Source organism: Osmia lignaria, chromosome 4 (assembly GCF_051020975.1).
Source record: "Osmia lignaria lignaria isolate PbOS001 chromosome 4, iyOsmLign1, whole genome shotgun sequence".
In the NCBI taxonomy this organism is placed as follows: Eukaryota; Metazoa; Arthropoda; class Insecta; order Hymenoptera; family Megachilidae; genus Osmia; species Osmia lignaria.
The window spans coordinates 9,923,662-9,942,248 of record NC_135035.1 but is presented as its reverse complement, the minus strand read 5'-3'; the positions used below and the strand labels follow the sequence as shown (position 1 = coordinate 9,942,248).

General features: G+C 35.6%; 1 long non-coding RNA gene across 1 annotated transcript in view; it reads right to left on the bottom strand.

The window, feature by feature from the left end:
* Nucleotides 1-9,579: 9,579 nt before the first annotated feature.
* LOC117603399 (uncharacterized) overlaps nucleotides 9,580-18,587 on the bottom strand; it is a 93,414-nt gene continuing 84,406 nt past the window's right edge. Inside the window, exon 3 of the long non-coding RNA XR_004581216.2 lies at nucleotides 9,580-10,629. This is a non-coding gene — a long non-coding RNA (uncharacterized LOC117603399). The remainder of the gene's footprint in view (nucleotides 10,630-18,587) is intronic.

Here is an 18,587-nt window from a genome sequence, read left to right as displayed (position 1 = left end):
TATTTTCTTACGATCGTTTGCCGTGCCACCGATTCATTTATCAACGCTCCAAATATCGCAGCGGCCATTAATAATCTTTCAACGGTCAGCAGCGATTTTATCTGATTTGTGACTACCCTTTTAGAACGAACCAAAACGTTTCTGCCCGATAAACTTGTCGCCAACTTGTCTGTTCGAATAAAAAGACTCAAAAATCTTCTATTAGAAGGATCGTTAATTAGATAAAGGATGTTTTTTTCGCACAAAATTCTCGAATTTAAGCGCGACGGTTGATTATACGCAAAAGCGGTGAACACTTGAGAGATTGAAGAGGTAATATAATACGTATCAAATTACCACAAAGTTCATTATTGCATTGTAATTACGATAGTTCACGCGTGACGATTCAAACACTCCGTCCTGGAATTAATTGCTACGCGGATGGAGTTATGGTGTTGGAACAAAGTTATGGGATCGTTTGAATTGCTCTTAATGCTCGTTTTATGACGAAGCTACCGGTATAAAGGAGATAATATACGACTTCTGAAACATTACAGTTCCTACCCACTTTTATGAAACGTTACCTTAAATTATAATATTAAAAGATTAATTACTAATTTCGAAAGTACATGTAATATGCAGGATATGAAATTGTTGAATTCTTTTTACGGATATGTTGTGAATTTGATTTTTCTGTTAAAAATAAAAAACCATTAGATTAGAAACCATCTACCGTGTCCTTATTTTACATTTCATATAATTGAAAATGATATTTCATTTCAGAAATCATTTTCGTTCAGCACATACATCTTTCATTAGGACATTGACGATAACCAGTTAAAACGGCGATGTTGTCCAGTGATTTATGAACGTGGTTACTCGCATGGGATACGTGTCTACGTTTCCGGAATTCAGGAAATTTTCGTATCGTCGATTTTTAATCGTGCCACGAGCCAAGTAGTTTTTTGTCGAAACGTAACATCGGAAGGAAGGTAAATTCTATTTGTCTCCTGGTCCGTGACAGGGAAAGCAATTTTCTGATCGATTGATCATTTCCAAACGAGTGACTTAAAGATCGAGAAGAATGTTAAAGTTGAAAAGTCGAATTGAATTTGTTGTATCGAAGTACTCGATTAAATTGAATTGAAAAACTGAAAGCTAATGTACCAAAAATACAGTAACAGACTTATTAAAAATAAAATAGTGGAAATGATTTCCTATAAATGAATCATGATCGTGAATTTATCTTTCAAAGTGTCGAATGAAAAAGTACTAAAAAGTATAAGAGATACGGTGTAATTTCATGAGAGGACAGCTGAAATCGATCCTATTCGTTCGTCGCTCCATTTCCGGTTAAGGATCGCTAAAACTTTTCCCCTTTGAATTACCCAGCATTATCCAGCAATCGGCCGCGGGAAACTATCCCAAAGGGGAAACATTCGTTTGCTCGAAATTCGGTTGAACGAAGTTTCGACTTTGCTTCGTACATCTCTAAAACGCAACCAAGAGGAGAGCCTTCCTCGGAAGCTCGTCGCTGAAAAACGAGACGATAAAACAGGCGGAAGAAGGTAATGTAATAACGATGAGACGAAGGATAAGCAGCCTGGTAAAATGGGAAAGAATAATGAAACTGGTTTCGAAGGGAAAAACACAGTGGGGAGGGTGGTAAGAAATGTTAAAAGGTGTTGCAGAAGAAGTATAGAAAAATGGAAGGGTTAGAACGTTGAGTGATGTGGAAGGGGTTCTCGAATTTTACATAATTGAATTAGAAAAATTATTTAGCAATAGAAATTTGAAAATTAATAATTTAGAACTCGTTACACCTCTAATTTTAATTATCTGGAAATTAGTAATTTAACCTTAATAATATTCTAAGTTCTCAAATGTAATTCCACGAATAATCTATTTTAATAAAAAGAAACATTAAATTGCAATAGTAATAATTTCCACGAAATGTACTTTCATCCAGGCATTAATGTATCCTACTATAAATAACCACTGACACTGTGGTAGTTAACGTGCTAATAATTGTAACATGGGTTGGATTTATGGTTCACCTGTGAATTGTTAATCTTTCAGAGTTTGTCCTTTTTCCCTTGTTTCTGCAAACTTCTGTGCTCGATAAATACTGTTCTAACGACAGCTATGCTTCCTGTGAGACTTCATCCCTGAAACATCTACGACAGACACTCATTAAGGTGAACGAAAATGTTGACTTTGTGTAGGGAACACTGAAAATCCAAAATACAGAAAAATACAGAGGAGGAAGAAGAAGAAGAGGTAAGAAAATGAAGAAAAGTAGAGAATCGAAGGACGTCTAGCTGCCAAATCCGGTCACACTGCTTTGTCAACGAGCAAGATTGATGAAATAGCAGATTCCTGGTATTCAAAGAACCTTCAACGCTTCCCAGTTTCATCCCTCGTTCTTCAGGGAATGTTTTTTCCTTCTTCTTTTCGCTTTTTCCCGAGTGTGAGCTCGACAAAGTTGCAAGATGCTCCGCTTCGAATAAATTATCGAGCGGAACACCACAAAAGAATCTTCAAGGATCCTTTATCTTGTCTTCTTATTTCTAAAGATCCAAGAAAATTCTCTTATCGCTATCTGTTTGTCTTCGAACATTCTTTCAATATTTTTTAAGTCATCGTTCGAAGTAATTATCGATTAGTAAAATTTATATGTTTATAAAATTATCGAGAATAATAATTCTACTAAACGAAAATCGTTTCCTTATTACTGATCAGGGTACTCGTGTACCTCATTAAAGCGATGACGCGCTATTTAATGGCGATTGATATTCCGATGATCATTGGCAGGAAATCAGAATGAAAGTATGATAATTATGGGTAACAAATGTTCGGCCTCCGGCCAAAATCGAGGATCGTTTGGTGAATTAATTTTCATTTAGGTACAATCAAACAGCCATTGCAATCGCCTTCCTAAATTGGAATTACAGGCTTTAGTTATCTACATAACCCTCGTCAATTACGGATACTGGCAATGCACCAAAATTGTTAATGAAGAGGAAGAAGAGAACTCAAATTTTATTGCTTGAAACACCAATTCTAGATTCAATTCCAATTACCGAATGATATTTTTAAAAATCACGTTGAGAAATCATTAGAGATCCACGATGGAATAACAAGTTTCATTCACAATGTAAAAACGATAAGACACACCTTCGACAATTTATTCAAACGATTATTAATTAACTTCTGATCGAATATTGCCAGCCACACCTCGATAGCAGCAAGAAACAGCCTTATTAGTCAATTAGAATAAAACAAGCACTGACTCATTCAAGCTTCCGTTCGCTGCTAATGATCCGGTCGGTTGCCATTCAAATTAGCAATTTTATTAGACACGAACACACGAGATTGTTAATGGATTCTGCCGACCTTGGGCTACTTTTTATTTCTTACAGGATCTCGTTGTTCCGCGTGGCAAGGTAATTGCATGCACTTCAACGCGACGATTACACGATAAAGGAGCACCGTTGTGTGACAAATCGAGTGGAAACGAAGAAGGTTAAGGGTCGTTTCACGAAAAAGAAAAGATCCCGTGTCACTGATCGGAAAAGATATTTTTACGTCACGATTGGACAATTGTCTTTGTGACAGGATGCAATTAAAACTAATATGAATTAATTTAACCTGAAGGATGCACGAAGAGTAATTATTAAATCTGCTGATTTAGTTTTTAATTACCTTTCATGGATCGGCTATTTTAATTGCATGGTCGTGTGCAGTTGCATTGTTAACAACAGATTTTACTCGTGAATTGAAACTAATGAGGAAATAAAATGCTTTTGAAGAGCTTCTCATGGAGACACATACGGAAGGAACAGAGGATTGTGCGCCAATTGCAGGAATTAATTAATTAATCCTTTATGTGCGCGTATAACTTTGAGGTAATGTATCAAATTTCCGTCGCAAATTCAAAACTTTGTTTCTCACGTTTCCCAGTATGTATCATTGTAACTTATACAGATTCACGAAAATACTCAAACTGCGTTAGTATTTAAACGTACATAAATTATGTAAAAATATGCTACTTCATTGAAATTGTATGTAAATGTGAATAAAATCAGATAATATTTTTAAACTTACAAAATGTTGTTGTAGTTTTTAGTAGAACTCAAAAAGTATTATGTAAAGTACCAGGTAAGGCCGACACACCTTTCGCCTCGTCGCTCGCTCTAATTCTGATTCGCGTTTCTATATTTACACCGTTTCGCGCTCTTCTCTCTCATTCCCCCACTCATTTCTTCTCGCTCTCTCCTCATCCAACCTATCACACGCTCTATTCCAAATTCATTCGCTTGCCCATTCGTCATTTCATACTCTCCCGCTTTCTCTCTCTGTCACAGTCACTACAATGTTTTTTCCTTTTAACAAATTTCAAGCCCATTTTCAATAACTCATGGAATTTCCAAATACAACTCTTTGAAAGAAGATGATAAATTCAAGAATATAGAATAAAGTGCCATTTATATAAATTCTAACTGAAGTATCACTTCAAAACAAAACATGAAATTTCTGTGATATATTTCTACCTGAAATTCTGCAAAGAATTTACGATATAATTGGAAACGATCCCAGTACCGACCTGATTTCCATGGTCGTTTATAACGAAATCCGAATGGCCGCAATTTAAACACTCTACTTTCACAAAACCTCTCATATGATTCAATAAAGAGAAATACATTAAAGAGTTTCGCTGAAAGCGTGCGTATTCGAAACGAGTGAAAAATTTATTCAGCACTTTCGATCGGTTGTACCGTCAGTCCAAACGGGATGAAAGGTTTAATGAAAGTACAATGGTAGAAAATGGGCAATTTTGAAACTGTATGGAGACGAGAAATTCTTTCAACATCAATCTACGTCAAGTGTTAATATATTATAATTATACAATCAATTATTTCGATTTAATAAGAGAAGAGAAATTATTTTAATTTTAATAGAATTTTAGAAGTATTATAGTAATTCTGTAAATTTTCCAAATGCAATTTCCACCTTTTTTTTATAAGGAATAATTATTGAATTGTTATTCTCTCACGGCGAAGGAATCAATCATTACTTCCTAGTTAGTTTTTATTATTTGCTTTTATCGCTTCATCAAATATTATAGCACGAAATGCGCAATAGCTGATGTACTCATTAGCGATTGCAGTATAAATAATCAGCAGCAGGCGTGGCACGTAGTACTACGTGTACTTGTAACTAATATTGCCAAGCAGAACGGAATTGTGTATGTAAATCTTTCCTCGAATTACCGTATACCGCGTCTCGAACGTATCCGCGCATGTTCCACGCTTCGAAACGCGGAACAGCTCGACGTTCTAATGAATCGTGTGTCGCAAACGCTTCATCGAGGTTGTCAAAGGGAAACTCTCGAGCCTGGAAATACTCAGCGGGAATATTTAAAAGCTGTATGCGCCACTTTGTGCGACGAAAACGCGATTCAAGAGGACCAGGAGCACCGCTTTTCAGCTACTTTATACACGGACGTTCCTCGAGCACGTACGTTTCCGTTCACAAAACGTCAAACGAATGCGTCCGACGATTCTGGGACGATAGAAGGACGGACAGAGTGTGTTTCACGTTACAACGAATAAAGGCGAGAAATTGCTGGTCAGGAGATAAAAATTCGACGGATGTAGATGAAATTGCAAAATAAATAAACTGAAAATGAGAAAGGAAGCAGAAAAATAATTTCTATTGTTCAAAAGTAAAAAGATCTTTAGAATTGAAAAGAAAAGATAAGAAACAGTAGATTAAATTAAAGATTGAATCAAGGAAAGAAAAGATTTTTTGTAAAAAAATGTCTGAGTTTCTGAAGTTTATTAAGATTTCAGTCACTTGATTAGAGAGAAGTTTCATATATTTCATCCCCTGGATCTAAACTTAGTATAAAGTTTGCATGATTTAAAAAGTTGCACTGGCAGCTAAATATGAATCCTTATTTTATGAAATTTTCGTGTATTTTCAAGAATATCCTTTGCGTCGGTAACCTAACATAAATCCAGGAATACTAAACAAATCCTGTTTGCATATTTCCTGGCACGAACATCAACTATTTCATACGTCGAATATTCAAATTCCTAAATCCTGTGGAATCGAATACCAGCTGATGCATTCCAGCCATGCACAAAAATACCCTTTCGTTATCTTCGAAGAAATTAGATACAGGATTTATCGGATATCGGGAACGTTATTCCAATCTTCGATGGATCCATTTTACGTACCCCCTGTAAATTCCCGATCGGCGGAAAACTCAACATATTCGAAGTAGCGGCAGGCGAATAAAATGCAGCCGGAAGGAATACGATAGAACACCGCTGACATTGTCAGTTTCCCAGGGAATATGCAAGTATGCGGTGCATCCTTAATGGAATGCATCCGACGCAATATGTCGTTAGAGACATATTTTCCAGCGAAGAAAGAAATCATCAGAAAAAAAAAAACAAGATAGATGACTTTAATATCTTAATACCATCGAGACTGTGTTATCGACACGCTGGATGATCGCTAGAATCCATATCCGGAAGTACCCTAAGGAGGTACGGAAATGCGATCCATGTAAATATGCATATTAGATCAAACCCCACCGATGACCCCGACCCCAAGCAACTCGTTTATCAACTACGTTGATAAATTGACAAAGGAATATCTGAAGAAATAGTTAAAAGTTTGGAAATTATCCTTTTCATTCCTTCGATGAAGATCGATTGAAAATCCTATCTAACTTGAAAAGAAGATCTACAAAAGTGGTGTCGTTGCAGAACCATGATCCAACGACTGCATCATATTTCTACCATGAATTTATTGCTCTCGCAAGTTCGCTTTATGAGTAATAAATTTCACGGTTCAAGTATCATTCTTTCCTAAAGGTACTCGAAGAGAAGAGGAAGAAATACGAGGATGCTCGTAGAACGTTAATGGGATTGAAACTTTGTATCCTTCAGCATGCGTGATGCACTAATTGTAAGATGCCTGGATTATACAAGTATCCAGGAGTAATTATGCATTCCTGTATCACAGATTTATGAGATTTACGAGTTACCATACTTCACGTATCCTCCCCTGGTATGCACTGAAAACATGGTTCCTTGGTGGCTGGAACGTCGAGTTGTGTCGTTGTCAACCCAGTTTATGAAGAAGGATTCGCAGCGAGAATTACATATAATTGAAGAATGGTCATCAAAGAAACTTGCCTTTTCACTGTGATTTTGATAACTTAGCAAATTTTCGAATTTCCATCTAACGATGTATTCTAACACTCTGTCAAAATAATAAATAGAAAAGTTTGCAGCTTAATTCTCTCATTTTCCATTTACCTTTATTTTTATGGAAAACTAATGAGTAGTAATAATACATGACCTCCGTTAGCACGAGTCAAGGTAAATTTAAACACGTTAACGGGCTTAATAATGTCGAGTTGGAGTCCATTTAACCTTTTTACCCTCCATGTTAAGCTAAAACATGTTTAAATTTGCGTAAGCATTAACCTCGAATAGATAAACTCAACAACTGAAATTCAAGGTAATCTAAGAGGAAATGAAACGTGTTGATGAAATAATAAAAAAAAATCTTTCTCTTATGAATATTGTAATGCGATACAATAAATACACGTCCTATATATTAATCTATACTAATTAAAACTCACGCTAAAATGGTGGCTGGTAGATCGTAATCTATATTTATGGCGTCTGCATTTCTACCTTTGGATTCTTAACGAGCACATTTCTCATGATTAAACGCGCATAGAAACGAAATGGCACTTTCTCGCAGAGAAGAGAAATTACAATTATTCTTGTGTAAAAAAAATGTTTAACGTATCCTCGGATGCGGAATCGATCTATCGTTCGATTGTATCGCCGATACTGACCCACTCTCGCCACTGAATTTATAGCACGGTCAAATTTACGATCGGTTCGATTTTAAGCAGCTTTCCGTGCCCGCTGCACCACTTTACACGATACTCAGGCTCGAATCTTCTGCAAAGTGGTCGCAAAGTGAAGTGGAAGTATCCATGAACAGCGATACAATGGCCGACAAATTCCTCCAATCGAAAGTATTCGAGGAAACTTACAAAAATGGTCAGGAAAGAACTTTCTTGACGGTTGAACATTATTCGGAGGGTCTCGATTTGAAAGAAGAAAATATGATTAAAGATCTACAAAATAAAACAGAGAAATGTTTTGACGTTTACCACTTCTTCATGAAATTCTTTTCCTTCGTCGTATTTTGAAATATTATTTAAAGAAAGGGTTTGTTTATTCGGGAACTGTGTCAACGAGAGACAATAACGTCTATCAAATATCTTTATACTTGCAGAAATTCTACGGAACGTTTCTGAAAATGAAAAACAGAGACGTGACGTCTCTGTGACAGTAGGGTATTACAAACGATCCGATACCTACTGACATTCTAACAATTGGTAGACTGAAAAATTGATGGATCTTCGTACATTTATCATTGGAAGTTTTGCCTTCGTCATGTTGAAAAGACTGATGATCAATAGAATATATTTCCCCGTGTTTCAAATGTACAGAATTTTGTCGGTGTAGATACGAGTTCGATATCTACTCTGTTTGATTCACAAATACAATAGTTGCAAAAATCAACAGACGTCGGTAAACTATTCATCGTGAAAGATAAATATCACTTTATTAAAAATCTGCCTTCAATTAATTCATCCATAGTCGAATTTATCTTGTGAAAAATGAAAAACTTGTAACCACGCGTGACAACGCGTGTCGTAAAATAAAATATCCAAGATAAATCAAAGCTTTCGTCGATTTCACGTATCAAGAGAAATTTTATTGCAACGAGTTTACAGCTTTTCGCGAACGAGAAACGCGGCTGACTTCGAAAAATATCTTCGCCCTAGATCGGTGAAGAGAATTCCTCAGCCTGAAATACCGAACAGTAAAGTATCCGCCGAAAATATTTTCGCTTCGCGAAGTTCGCCGAGCACCTCGGCCCTTTTTCAACAGTCGCTACCGCGGCCAAGGTTTATTCATCGCGAATATCTTCGAGGAATTTCTATTCATCCCGTTGTGCAAACAGTACACATCAAACGTTTCTGTTTCCAAAGGCTATCGCAAATCAAAAAGTTGAACTCAGCCAACTTCTCTTCCCGATGCAATTCGGCACCGCAAAAGATTACCACTTCTTTTTCCTACTACCCTTCTAATTATCCCTTCATTTTAACCCTTTCTAAAGAAACCTTTGAAGTTTTAGTCGAGCTCAGTACGTTCTTTGAAATTTTTCCTCAGATGTTTGTTTGAATAATACTAAACGTACCGGTTGAAATCAAACAGAGAAAATTAAAGCCTTATTTTATTTGATTGTGCAAATTAACCTAACACGTCATATCATTAATAACCAAATGGTCTCGTGCGTCGAATAATAGAAATTACCATTAACCAAATTAATTGCCCGAGAAAGCCATTCCCTATACTATTTACTGTACGGTATAATTGTTTCATTTAATGTTGAAGTAAAATTAAAAAAAGTTGTAACTACAATGAACATAAACCTAATTTTCTTTTTTTTATTTTCAAGCCAGAATTGCCGTTGCAATTTTCCCTGCAACTTTTCTCATAAACTGCAACTGCAACTGCACCGATATTGCAGCAAACGAGTAGTTATGACGAAGTAAATACTGAAAGGGTTAACGCGCTTTTGTAGCTACTTCGAACGAAAGGAGGAAGGTGTTAACGGAGACCTGTGTTGAATTCTCTTCAAGTTATGATCGTTTCAGTGAAAGTTACCTCGCAAAGATCAATTGAAAGTTCAAGTTAGCGAGCTTCTGCAACGCTTCAGGGTCCGAATGCAGCGAAGCGAAACTCAGTGAGTTATTTATTAGCCCGTTCCAGATTCTGCTTACGTGATTTATAGACGGTTAAATTATATTTTTCGAGATTTAGAGCCGCGAAGCTGATATTTAAAAAGTTGCTTTCAATAGAAAATTATTTTATTTAAATTTGGATGACAAGGAAACGATAAAGAGATATAATTAACAATCATCGTATGATTCGGTAATAATAACGTTTCTCTGCGCTCTAATTGAACAACGATACGATCAATATACGGGAAATATTGTCCTTCTATAATTAACCGGCACTAGATGGCTGCAATCGGTCGAGAGATATTTACGGATCGTAATTGCAGAAAGTGGCGATTGTCGTAAACAATTTTCACGCCATGTTACTCGTAGCTGTGTTTTGACGCGATAATTGCTGCCGTCATATCAACGATATTTGTGGGAGGGGGTCGAAATAGAACGGAGTAAACTGATATTCAGTGAAATACCGAGAACGAATAATATTCCAAAATATGTATTTCCGTAATTAGAAGGTTGTTAAATATCTACGCTTATTATCGTTAATCTCCCGAAATATACCGTTTTCTCTTTATAAATAAGCATACTATTTCGTTGGAATATTTACTTTGTAGTGCATGAAATTTTATGTACATACTGATTCATGGTTGTACTTAATCACGACACTCACCCATCGCTGATATTCTGCAGTAGCTTTTAGAGCATCTGTATTCAGGTTCACCGCTTCCCTTCGCGTTGCCGGATCTTCTAGATGGGATCTGTTAAAGGAGAAGTGTTCTCGGTTCCGCTTCTTTGGTAACCTGTAATCGAGGAGTCAACTTGTACAACGTTTGCCAACCGCAAACAAGATGTGAAATATTATTCGAGCGGAAATGCAATTCCGCTGTGAAACGTGCAAGAAACGTTGAATTAACCGAAAGTTGTTTTCGATTAAAATTGACCGAAAACAGGAAATAAATGAGCCGAGAAAAATCTCTGCCAATAATATTAACACGTTAATTGGCACAGTAAAAAATAGATACAATAATTTTCTTCTGAAAATACTGACGGTATCAGGAAAAATAATCATTCCGTTGCAAGATCGACACGGCGAGGCATCAGAAAAATCTCCCTTTGTTTTATCAGCGTAGATTATTATTTTAATTATCCTAAGCGAACCGGTTACTCCCGCGAGCATAAGAATCGCGGAATTATTAACGAGAAAGCATACTAATTCAAGGTAGAATTCAAGGTATGCTCTTCGTATAGTTACGAAGTGAACGTACTGCGTTCCTCTATCTCGCGGTGCGATTTCGGCAAGCAATCTCAGCTCGTAAATCCTCTCACGGTACGCCGAAGATAAAACACGCCAAGACCTTGCTTTCGACGATGATAAATTTTTATCTTCGACCGAACTCGTCAGCATCCTCGTTAAACGCCATCGATTACGTGTAACTCGTTCACTTCTTGCGAACGAAAATTTAATCGAATCACCTTGCAATTTCATTTAACGTAATGTATTCCATCGTGCACATTATCGTAATCATAATCTATCGCGTGAACCTGCTGTTGAGTTTACACGATGTATCGTATAATTTGTTACTAGACGTAAAAAAAGGAACTTCAGATTACAAAGATCATAAATTTACAGCTAACAAAGGGTGGCACCTTAAAAAATTGGATTTTTTTGCTTCAAAAAGTAGGTGTGATATTTTTATTTTTAATATCCGATGTTAAAAGCATTGGACAGAAGGGAAGAGTCAGATAATGGGTTTTGTTTTCTGAAGAAATGGTTCCTTTTAAGGAAAATTTTGTTAAAAGCTGACGAAATTACTTCTTTCTTCTAAGTATGTACGACAACAATGGATATTTTCACTTCGTAAGATGATTACAAGCTCCCTAAGTGGTTCCAGACGTTTTAAGAAGAAAAAAGCGAAAGTTCAAACAAACTCATAATACTATCCTTTCCCTGTAGGAAATATCGTCTATTTTATCACTGTATTCTCACTGTCACGCGAATTGTGGTTTCTGACACTTTCAACTATGACTCTAGCTTAAAATAGATCCTTCCTATTAAAACTGAACAATAGTATCAAGCTACATGCTCTCTGTTTTCACAGAGAAGTGCATTTATTAAGTCCTTAACTAGAAGACTAAAATAATCTTTATAAATACCATGCTGCAGGAAGATTGTATGCTTTGTTGAAACTGAGATAACAATCCCCCCATTGTTAAAAAAATGTGACTCTGTTTAATTAGTAGAAATATTTTCCTACAGACTGCAGTATGGAATTATATACATGTTTCTAAAGAAGAACAATTTTTAATCTAAAATTTTCATTAAATAACAAAAATTTATACTTTGTATTAATTTATATCAGCTTAAAGCTCAAAGTTTACTTTAGCTAAAATATCTTTCTTGATTGATATAAATGGAACACCTTGTATACGATAAGATACCCAGGAGGGTATCGAGACAGTATTATTTATCATGATGTTTCATACCTGCCCACGATTTTTAACCGAAGTTTGCCGTCGCGTTGACAGACCTACTTTTCAAAAATATTTTATAACATTTTTCATGCAATATTCCTGATCTCTTGAGAGAAACTTTCCTTCTTTTAGAATCAGATTGATGTCTCTCCTCGAAATATATATTACTTCCCATCTGAGATCATCTTTTAGGTCTCTACACCTCGCATTTATTAAAATACAATCTAATTTGACTAATGAAGATTTAATGATACTTTTTTTTATTAAAAAAACATATTTGCATTCGTTCATCGATCTCTGAAACTTTCCTGTTCTATAAATTACCTACTTTTACGGGCACCCGGTTAACTTTACGTAATTTATGAGGCGCCGGCTTAAGTAATTACAGTGTAATTGTAACTTCGACGAATAACTTACTGCTCTTCGTTCATTTATCTGTTTTTCCTTTGAAAATTATTCCAAGAGAAATCTTATATCTCTCCAAGAATACCACGTTTCTTGTAATTACACCACTTACAATTACAGAAATCTGAATCAAGAAGAAGCTACTTGCAACAAAATAAATTATTAAATTTGTTGCGTTAATAAAACAGTTTCATAATAGTAATAATACAAAAAAATATAAATCTCGTTTAAAATAAAAATACAAATAAAAATACAAATCTCGTTTAAAATTTGCAAACAGCAAAATAGACGAGTCAAAGTTGCTTCGAAGATCAGAAGATTCTTCGACAACAACTTTGAACATCCAAAGAAAGTTTCCTGAAGGAAGTTGAATTTTTAACGATCAATATTTACAACAGATGGTCGATCGCATTGAAATCTTCGCGAAAGGACATGCAATTTTCCATCCCGAAGGATAATTGAAACGCGAGCTTCATTTCTTTCAATTGCCAAGGAGAATTCTTTCCCGTCTCCTGCGATGTTTTGTTAGCTCGTGAAGAAATAAAACAAGAAAAAGAGAGGAAATTACGAGAAAACGGAAGAACAAGTCTGCTCGTGAAAGTCCAGTACAGTAAGGAGTTTCTCAGAACAAATTCAATGCCAGATACGAGGATTGCATTGAAAACGGAAGACAATCGATATTGTTTTCGATGAAGTTCGTCACGATTTCCGGCTTCACTACTCGACGTTGTAACGTAATACTTCAATTGCAACAAAGCGGAAAATAAACCCAGTACTTTTCGCCTTAATAAGAATCGAGTTTCTTGAAGTAGGTCTGAAAAGTTAATAACCCCTAAACTCTTTGGAATACCGAACGATAATAGTTCATAGGTTTCTGAAAAGAATGAAAATTAATGAATTTTCAAATATTATCTTTTAAGCAATTATCTTTTTCCAATGACTAGGATATTTTGAATTGATCGAATGATACTTTATGACATCCCATTTCGGGTATAGTATCTCAGAGGTCGAAGAATAAACTCTTAACGAAAGTTTTGAGGATCCATTCAGTCGCTTCGAAAGGGTTGGGCCACTTATGTCCGGTTCTTGAGCAATCTCGTTCCGCTCACTTTCGTACGTAAACTTTTCACTCCGACTGCCCCTTTCCAGTAATACGACTTCCTTTGCTACATTTCCTTTGTTGATACAATACAAATAACTGTTTCGACCTCCATCGAGAATCTTACTGAAAGTACATTTATCGACTCCTTGCTTTGTAATAAAGAAATTCATTCAAGCGAACAAGTAGTATCAATCAATGCATAGTCGGACCAACAGAATAATATGACTTGAGAAGAGAAGTAGTATAGGGTATACATGGGCAGACAAGTAGTGTGAAGTGAAACAAGTAGTACAGGTCAATAATGAACTATACAAGGAGAATAAGACTGCAAATAGTCAAATAAGCTTATTCTAGCCTAGAATAATATTTTGCAACTTGTAAAATTATACTATAATCACGTTCACAAACAGAATGTAACACTACAAATTCTATCAATCCGGAAACGAAAAATGCTGATCCGTGTAGAATATTCTTTTAGTATAAAAGGTCGCTGTTGAAGAAGCATATTCACGAGATGCTTCGAAACATCCTCCGAGTATTTCACGCAGAGCATACTTTTCACAATGGAAGGAATTCCAAAAGCAGAAACTTTCTATTCCCCTCGCGATTATTTCAACGAGGAATCCGCGAGTGCATAAATATTTATGCAGGCGTCGATGCACTTCTGCGCGGGTGAACAACGGGTAGGCGTTACGTGCATCGAACGCCGACAATTTAGAACAGAAATGGCGATGAAACAACTTCGATGCCCGTCCTGTACACCACATTATACATTTGAAACCGCAGAAAAGAAATAATAGTGTCACACGCGTGCGTACTTTCAGCGCCGAAAATATTGCTTCGAAAGGAATCGTTCGTTCACGTGTAACATGCAAAACGAAATTCGAAAATACGAAGTCGTTCGGGTGGAAATACTACCACCGGAAATTCCAATAAAAATCCGTGCCAATATTTCGTGACAATGTAAATTTTTCTCACCGAAGAAAATGTTTCTTTTGACTAGTTCATTAAAACCGAACTATTTAATCTGTTTTATGCGGTGGTTTATTCTTTAATATAAAAGAGTAAATTCTTCTGTTTATAAGGAATAAGTATAATGATTTTGAACATGAGGTCAAAGGAGTTCATTAATTAATAGAAATTAATTTTGGAAATATTTTCGAATTGGGAATTCTCGTTGATCATGAAGAAACCAAATGGAGCGGAATATACGTATTGACGACTACCTTTTAGCATCCCCTTGCAACATTCATCAAACGTGATTTATCGATGCATGGATCAGCTTAATGTCTGCTGACGTTTTTCATTAGCCTAGAATAAACGAAGTTTACTGGAATCCCTTCGAATACGTGTGATGAATGCAAATCTTTTAATCTTTGAAAAAACTGTGAACGAAACAGTATCGACGTTCGGCAAAAAACGACCTAGAAGTGTATAACAAAATATAATCAGAAAAGGAAATCGTTAGAATCGAGAATGTAAACTTCTTTGTGTCAACAAATATTTCAAATAACTATCGATTGTACCGTAATGCAATTTCGAGGCAATTTTTATAACTTTTTCTTTTCTCAAAGTCGAAGTTTTAAACATTTGAATTAGAGAAAATGGTAAGTGTCTTTTATGTTAGATACAACATGGTGTACTTTATGACTTGGCATCGTTGTGTCTTTTTTACTGCCTGAACAAAGAAATAAAAAGGAGCTACATAAACCTTGCGCAGGTATACAACGCATAGAAAATTTACCCGGAAAAATGAATATTTAAAAATTTTAAGAAACCTCAGAAGCAGATGACCACCCCCAAGGAATGTATAATTAAAACTGTTAATTACAGCTGTGAAAATAAAAATGAACTGATATAACGAATTTCCACGATTCATATTAAATTTTATACTGCATTCTTGTTATTCATTTAAGCAAAATCCACATCATTAAAAATATTGTGTGTTGTAATACGTAATCATCAAGATCCTACGATATAATAGGCAATTACCAATATTTCTCAATAAGTCGATTCATTTGTCATCCAAACGACATTTTCCTCCGCGAATAAAAGGAAGAAGAAATCCCATGCAGACGACGTTACATCGATATTCAAATTTACGACTATCGTAAAAGCTAATAGGCAGTGGAACGAGCTGCTGCTTCGAAACAACATTGCGTCATAATGCGAACGAGGATTGAAATCAGGGAGAGAAGCTGACTAGCAAAATAAAGTAGTGTGTAACGAAGAAGAAAGCCGATTTTCTGGCTTTTCTCTTGCAATGAACCTTGTAAATTCGCATGCTTTAAAATAGTACACTATTTTTCAACCCCTACATGGGAATGAAAAAGAATTATGCTATACCAATTTGAAGCCTAAAGTATACGTAAAAATATATTTCTCTAAGATCGAAGGATAAGAACCTAAAGTTTTATTCTCCTCCGATATCGATTTCCTGTCAGTAAAAATGTTTTGTTCAAAATTTACCTTAGCTGCATAGATTTATTGAAAGACACGTCGTATTTTCTGACATGCTCTCGCTGGGAGGAGCTCATGCTTCTACTTGTCACTTTTATTGCTTCCGTTAGCTAAGCGAAAAATGATGATAGAAGGTACTGTCCACCCATTACTCCGTTATAGGGCCATAAAACAGCGAGCCCGAAAATTCGACCCACTGCAGGTCGACAAGCAATAGATCAAGTGATTTTTACATATCACAACATAAACGGTGAATTCTAGAGAATTGCTTACGAATATAGCTTTCGAACAAAGCACACCTTGAAATCCTATGAGATCTGCAGCAATGAATTACGACTCGTATTATTCGATTGAGTTTATAGCACTTTGGGAAAGCCCTCTTCCTTCCTACAGTACTCTGTGAAAGATACAGAAGAGCTTCTGGGATATTTTAGTGACTACTTTGGGACAATCTATTGGCGGTGATATGTGAATCAGGAAATTGGGAAACATGTCTCAAGGAGATTTCTTAGATAGTGAAATATTTGATATTTAGGGAGATATTCTCAGCTAATTAGAATAGTAATACAAAAATTTAAGGAATTGTTAATCCCTTTTGAATAAATGGTACCTTTAATGTGTCTCACTGGGCTTATTCATTTCCGCTGCGTCGGCCAACGTGTTAAATCGCACAAAAAAAGGAAAATAAAGTGAAAAGTGTAGTCAGCTTAATATTCTACCATAAAATCTATGATTTCCCTGAACGCGTTCAACTGTAATAAAAAGAACTGATATTTCCCGTGGAAAGTTTTTCATGTCTCGGTATATCAGAAACCCGCTTCTAGACAAAAGTGACAACTTTTATTCCCATCGACATCTGTTTCGACAGTTTCGTTTCCTGGTAAATGTAAACACCCATTGATCCTATTTTACGATTTTGTGCGTTCTTACGTGGCTGACAACGTCGCGACATGCGAGATGGAAAATCTCGCGACACTATTCCCCATTCGATAAAGATCCTTTTTACGAACCATATTGTTTCAACTGTCAAACGAAATTGTATTCTTTATGTAACGCCCTTTCGACAGCTTTTTATTGTCCATGATTTCCTTTCCAAATGCAGTTTGAATTTTTATATAGTAAAAATTGTTGCTGTACTGTTTATTGAAGGTTGAAATTTATTTATTAAAGTATACCGAATAAAAAATGTGCACATCCTACACAAAATTTGACGAACTTCCAAATAATTTCTTCAACGAACCGAATCGATTTGTAGCCTCCTCAGGATCTACGATGCTTCCGTGCAGTGCCAGTTTCCGGGCACGGATGCGTGTAACACGATTTCGTTCGCCCTGTAAATAATCTTATCAGTGGTCTAGCAGGTGTAGTTCGATGCCACTTTGTTCAAGATGCAACAACAAATCTCACCCTTTACCACACTGACAGCCAATAATTTGACCCAGCCAGTAAGTTCTTTCTGATAACTATTATAGTAACCCCACAACAAAATCATATTTATTTTACAAAAGACAATGACTTCCACGTTACAAAAGTATCTTTGTAAAATTGTCTAGATAAAAGATTTAACCAAAACCATGCTTACAATACTGAGTTTAACAATCTCTTCTTATTTCAGCCATGAGCTCGAGAAAAAGTTTAATCAAAGTATCGCATGGTGTTAGAAAGTTAAGAAAACTGGAACATGTTCCCAGAGCTAAAAGCACTTGTTTCAGAAAATTGTAGAAGCTCAGTGGTTTTTTGAGAAAATTGTGTTAAAGACTACACGGTGGTTTTTAAAACTTTGCAAACACAAAGAATATATTAAAATAAATAGTTTCTGTTAATTAATTATTAGTCACATGAAATCAGGTTCATATTACATGTTAATTAAATTGTAATTGTATACGTTAATTAAATTCCGTCAATGTTTTTCCAATGACACTAATAAATATATTATTATAATAGAAATGTTATTATACTGAACATAGGATATCATGTTTAATTAATATCAAAGTTGCAAGGGAAACTTGGGTATTGTATAATAGGCAAACTTGAACCACCATACACATAGATATTCCTTACATTATTGATGTATTATGCACGTATTACCATAGATGTTAATTAGAACGTGTTTATATTAATTGCGTTCTAGGGCTACATTTCAAGACAAGCAAGTCTGAGATATCATCCCTTTAGCTACGACTATATACACATATTAATGTTAATATTTTTGCTGTCAGTCACTGTGATGAAAAGAAGAAATTTAATACTCAGGAATAAATGAAGGAGTAACGACATTAATACTATTGTTTCGTGAAACAAAAGAGCGACACGTTAATA